The following is a 6000-nucleotide window of genomic DNA, read 5'->3' as shown; positions in this document are numbered from 1 at the left end:
GAATCAGCGTTGGGACTTCGTGCGAAATAAAAACCTGTGTTACTGCTGCCTATACGATCACACAGTTCGAAGCTGCAGGTCGAAAAGGAATTGCGTCCATGGCGCTAGGACGTGTACGGTGTCTGGAGGCTAAGATGGCAAATGTAACGAACTGATTTTTGTGGTCTGCTCGCTACGAGATTCGTGCGGCTAGCTCAGTATATTGTGTGTTCGTCCCACCAAATTTATATTTACGTTACCGCCCAGTAGCTCAGAAAGCACAGAATTCTCGGGTTCGTAGTGGGTTTATTGCGGTTATATTATTATAAATGTGTTGGTAGCATGGTTGGCCTTGCCTCGTCGCTTGTGGCCTTCGGTACTTCCGACGGTCCTGATCGATTCGACAACCTCTCGCCTTGACGACTCGGTGCTCCAGTCCTGTAGCTCCCTGAAGATCCTCGCAGCTCCCTGAAGATGCTCACTCGCTACTCGCTTCTCACGCGTGACTTGGTAACTGCTGGTAATGACTCGGACTCGCGAGGAGGATCAGCCGTACGGGCTTAGGGAAGCGTCACCGTTCTCAGACTAGGGTGAACAGAAGCTATGCTCTCCAGGATCACTCCTTCCGACACACCGCCGCCTGTTCCTTGCTCTGTTCCGGATGGTCCCACTGGGGTTTCTGCTCAGCCCGCGCGGACAGTCAAGGCGGAACGCTAGGAAGCTGCCTCGCGCTTTACTTCGCTTCCACGCCTAGTGTAAACGAACGTTCCACCCTAGCCTCACCCTTTTGCTTTTGGCCCGGGACGTTTCTGCGTGGCTTTTGGTGCTCGGGGTTCGCGCACGCCGCTCCGGGACCTCGCAATTGGAATCCGTAGGGCTCTCCTGGACAATTCCACTCGAGACCGTACCGATCAACCGCTCTCCCTTCTGGCTTGTTATACTCTCTCCAGGCGTAACGCCAGGACTTAGTGGATAGGGTTAATCGACCGCCTTGACCTAGCCGTGTGATGCCCTCTGGACCTCAGCTACCTGCGTCTCAATTCGGAGATTCCTGGTATCTTAATCCCGAACGTCTCGACGTAGTAATCTTGCTCCTCGTAGGCTCCCACGGCGCTGCTTCTCTGCCGACTCGACTTGCTGTGGCTCCCTTGTAGATTATCTGGTTGTTTGATTGTTCACTTTGGTATCTGATTGATCTTGACGGTTTGACTCCTTGTGATCGACTGATAATTTGGTTCCCTGTTCGATGATTTAGAGTATATAACAACGCTTTGGATTTTGATCAACGTTTCATATCACATGTGTACGAAAGTCTTCGCTCACGGAAATCCATCGGAATACATTTTCGAATATCTATGTATTGAAGTGGAAATCCTAATTGGGCAAACACTGAGTAGAGCTCTTCGTTCACATCAGCTTGACCTTGTGGTCCAACTATCGGCTTCCATCTTCTTGGCGAGCAGCACTGGTGTCGAGAAGGCCAGCGCCACCGTCTGCTTGGCCAGGAATCGCTCGTGCATCTTGTTGGATGTATGCTCGAACTCGCCGTCCTCGTCGAACAACGCCTTGGTGAAGTACTCGGTGAACAGGCGGCTCATGTACTGGCAGTTCGTCGAACTCTTTGATGGTCGTGCTCATTATCACCGGCTTCTCGATGCTGGCACTGCCCTTGTGCACGTCCCAGAGCACCGACATGATCTTTACCGCCGACAGGAAGCTCCTGGTCTTTTCGCTCCTGCGGGCTAGATAGTTTCCCAGAATTAAGCCACCCATGGAGATTCCAGTGGCTCCCAGCTTGCAGTGTGCGGGCAAAGGATACACGGAGAGCTCGCGTTGCAGCCCTCCTCCATCCAGTCCTGGGCCACCTCGCCGCCATCCTTCAGGGATAGGATCTCGCGGCGGTAGTTGACGTGCGGCAGACTCTTGGAGCTCAGCAGACTCGGTCGCTTGACCACCTGGATTAGGTAATAGACCACAAAGGCCACCACCGCCTTGCCCAGGACATGAAGGCGTGGCAGGTTGGACAGGTAGGCATACATTGAGTAGAACATGGCGTCGTGATCCGAATGAAGGCTTCGCACTGATAATTTAGAACTCTCTGCAGCCCGGGAAAGCGAGAGTAGATCTTGACGATGGGCTGGGCTCTGGAGCTGTGGCTGCCGCAACCGCTGCCTCTGCCGTCTCTTCCGGCGGGCAGGCACCGGACATCGTGACTAGGGCCGAGGAGCTCGGACACGGAACGGTACAGGGCCAACTTGTGGCCGGTGGAAAGACCACGGACAATGGCGCACAGCATGGCGAGACTCTAAAGTAATGACTATTACTAATAGTGAATATGTGAGTGCTAAAACCGAGGGTCTGTCCGGGGGCTCTGCCAATTGTGCTGCCTGGTATTGGCTTCCAGAATTTTTGGGTGCTTACTGGGGCCACTGGGTACAGGAACAGGAAAAAAAAAGTTCAATGACATCTCCAAGGATACCCAAAGGATACCACGAAAGTCCCAGGATACATCCAAGGATGCCCAAAGGATACTACGAAAGGAGTCCAAGGATACCTCCAAGGATGCCCAAAGGATACTACGAAAGAAGTCCAAGGATACCTCCAAAGGATACTACGAAAGGAGTGCAAGGATACCTCCAAGGATGCCCAAAGGATACTACTAAGATTCCAAGGATACCTCCAAGGATTCCCAAAGGATACTACGAACAAATTCCAAGGATACCTCCAAGGATTCGAAAGGGATACTACATACCGACTCCAAGGATACTACGGGGCAACTAAAAAGGTGTAATGAAACACATAAAGGACATCAGGAGAACGTTAAGAACACGAAGGGAGCAAACCAGAGCGTCTAAAGTCTCGATTGGGACTGATCGGAGGAAAGTAAAATACACACATCAACAGTCTGCCGGAGGAAGGGGGAAGACGGCACAGAGCAGAGAGCTGTACCGTAGATCTGGGTAGTAAGAAGGGTGTGGCCCGAGCCCGCGGAAGGTGGCCGACCTCCGCTCAAGCGGCAGCACTCGGCGCCCGAAGTGTCCGAGGTGGTGGCACGCCCGAAATTGTCGCGGACGGTGTCGGCGCCGGAGGGCCAGCGATGGCGAAAGATCGCGGAGCACGAATGGCCCGAAGGGATCGCGGAGGCACCGGCGGTGAAGGAGGCTTGCATCCTGAGCGGCAGGCGCAGCGTGCGCATATGGAGAGGCTGGTTGGGGCTGGTGGGCACGAGAGTGTTCGGGTAATAAAGTTTAAATAAAAGAATCGAAACAGAGATTAAAACCGGCATATGACGGGAAACGCGGCTGAAACAGGGGCCAGAAGAAAGGGGCATAAATGGCAGCTCCGGCATCCTGAAATTCACATTGGGTTAATACAGGAAGCAGCCAAACGATACCAAAATACTCACAAGCAGCGAAGCAAATGCAAAAGTCCTCTCCGCACCCGCTCTCGAGTGTTGCCAGCGTGGAGCCCGGCTCAGCCGGCTGAAAACGATTGAAGGGCGAGAGAGAGAGACGAGAGGCGAGAGCGGTCGTATGGGGAAAGGAAGGATGACATAGAAAGGAGTGAGGAAATGGGAAAACTTACCTAGAAAGTTGCAAAATCACCATGAGCCAGGGAAGGGGGTGCGTCGATAGGCGATCGATTGGCACTAGACGATAGTGCGATCTATGGGTACACAAAAATGGTAATATCGGCCAAAGGTGGAAATATCGCAACGAGCAGGTGGCAAACATAAACATAGATCACGCACGAATGGTGTGACAAGGCGGAGGAACCAATAAAAAGGAGTAGAACTCAGCAATGAGCAGCGAGATGGCAATCGATAGCCCACGAGTATCGATGTCCCAGTGGGGTCATGGAAAATATCGGCGCGGGAGGTTTAAGTTGCTACGAGGAAAATGACCAGCGCTGTAGAAACTCAACGGAGTTAAGAGCGTCGTGGGAGCATCGAGGGAGCAACGAGGGAGCGCCGCGGGAATCACAAGGACTCGAAGGCTTGGATAAGCAAGGAAACGCCAGAGAGTAGGAACAAGTTTTAAATGTTTCCCGAAGTAAGGGGGGAATGTGAGGAGTTGAATAACTCCCCACTAATAGAAGCAGCAACAGATGGCCGGCCGCTTACCAGTATCGGCGTAGTATCGGCTCGGCGATGAGAGTTTGGAGACTTGGATGGAGAACGAGAGAGTTTGGAGACCAAGGATGGAGAGCGAGAGAGTTTGGAGACCAAGGATGGAGAACGAGAGAGCTTGGAGACCAAGGACGGAGAGCGAGAGAGTTTGAAGACCAAGGATGGAGATGGAGAGATAATGGAGACTTCGCGGGCAAGGCCAGAGTGCCGTGTGCGAAAGCGGATAACGGGACTCCACCGGACTTTGGACTCTCCCGTGAACTTTGGACCGGGAGAAGAAGTGCCACATCTCGGCAGTGGAGCGGCACACAGGCGCGCCACAAGCATCACGGGAATGAGCGGGGCGGTAGCAGTGGGCGGAGCATCGATCGGAAGCGGTACGTGAAGGACAAGTGGGTCAACCAGGAGGCACGGACTTTGGACCCGGAGTGGAGAAATCCAGCGGGCCATGCGAAAACGGGAAATAACAGTTCCCGGAGGCCCTATATAAGGCCGCAGAGCACTGGCAGCTGGTTCAGTCGATCACAAGGAGTCAAACCGTCAAGATCAATCAGATACCAAAGTGAACAATCAAACAACAGCAAGTCGAGTCGGCGGAGAAGCAGCGCTGTGGGAGCCTACGAGGAGCAAGATACCAGGAATCTCCGAATTGAGACGCAGGTAGCTGAGGTCCAGAGGGCATCACACGGCTAGGTCAAGGCGGTCGATTAACCCTATCCACAAAGTCCTGGCGTTACGCCTGGAGAGAGTATAACAAGCCAGAAGGGAGAGCGGTCGATCGGTACGGTCTCGAGTGGAGTTGTCCAGGAGAGCCCTACGGATTCGACATGCGAGGTGCCGGAGCGGCGTGCCCGAACCCCAAATATAACAAGCCAGAAGGGAGAGCTGTCGATCGGTACGGTGTCGAGTGGAATTGTCCAGGAGAGCCCTACGGATTCGACTTGCGAGGTCCCGGAGCGGCGTGCCCGAACCCCAAGCACCAAAAGCCACGCGGAAACGTCCCGGACCAAAAGGAAAAGGGTGAGGCTGGGGTGGAACGTTCGTTTACACTAGGCGTGGAAGCGAAGTAAAGCGCAGCTTCCTGGCGTTCCTCCTTGACTGTCCGCGCGGGCTGAGCAGAAACCCCAGTGGGACCATCCGGGACAGAGCAAGGAACAGGCGGCGGTGTGTCGGAAGGAGTGATCCTGGAGAGGACAGCTTCTGTTCACCCTAGTCTGAGAACGGTGACGCTTCCCTGAGTCCGTTCGGCTGATCCCCCTCGCGAGTCCGAGTCGTTACCAGCAGTTACCAAGTGAGGAGCGAGCAGCGAGTGAGCATCTTCAGGGAGCTGCGAGGATCTTCAGGGAGCTGCGAGGATCTTCAGGGAGCTATAGGACTGGAGCACCGAGTGGTCAAGGCAAGAGGTCGTCGAATCGTTTAGGACCGTCGGAAGAACCAAAGGCCACAAGCGACGAGGCAAGGCCAACCAAGCTACCAAGACATTTGTAATAATATACCCGCAATAAACCCACTACGAACCCGAGAATTCTGTGCTTTCTCTCTGAGCTACCGGGCTGTCACATTAATATAAATTTGGTGGGACGAACACACAACATACGTAGCTAGCCGCACGAATCTCGTAGCGAGCAGACCTTGTATCTCCCAATCTTCTCTGTTAGCAACCCAAATAAGAAGTAAACCAGGATAGTATGGGACGCAGAGGCTAAAGTCAAAGGAATGTCCGTCAACCATGCTGTGCTGAAAGGATCGGACATACTGGTGTCGCTAATGGGCGTGCTGTTGCGATTTCGTGAAGTTAAAGTAGCTGTTGCTGGGGACATTCGTTAGATGTTCCACCTAGTAAAGGTGCGGCCTGAAAACCAAGGTTCCCAAATGTTTTTGTGGAGGAGCGG

General features: G+C 53.6%; 1 pseudogene; it reads right to left on the bottom strand.

The window, feature by feature from the left end:
* Positions 1-1201: 1201 nt before the first annotated feature.
* Positions 1202-2413, bottom strand: LOC139354360 (uncharacterized; annotated as a pseudogene).
* Between the last annotated feature and the right edge of the window lie 3587 nt (positions 2414-6000).

The sequence above is a fragment of the Drosophila suzukii genome (genome assembly GCF_043229965.1).
Source record: "Drosophila suzukii chromosome 2 unlocalized genomic scaffold, CBGP_Dsuzu_IsoJpt1.0 scf_2c, whole genome shotgun sequence".
Taxonomy (NCBI): Eukaryota; Metazoa; Arthropoda; class Insecta; order Diptera; family Drosophilidae; genus Drosophila; species Drosophila suzukii.
Note: the sequence above shows the minus strand (reverse complement) of the source record. Positions and strands in the feature narration are given on the sequence as shown.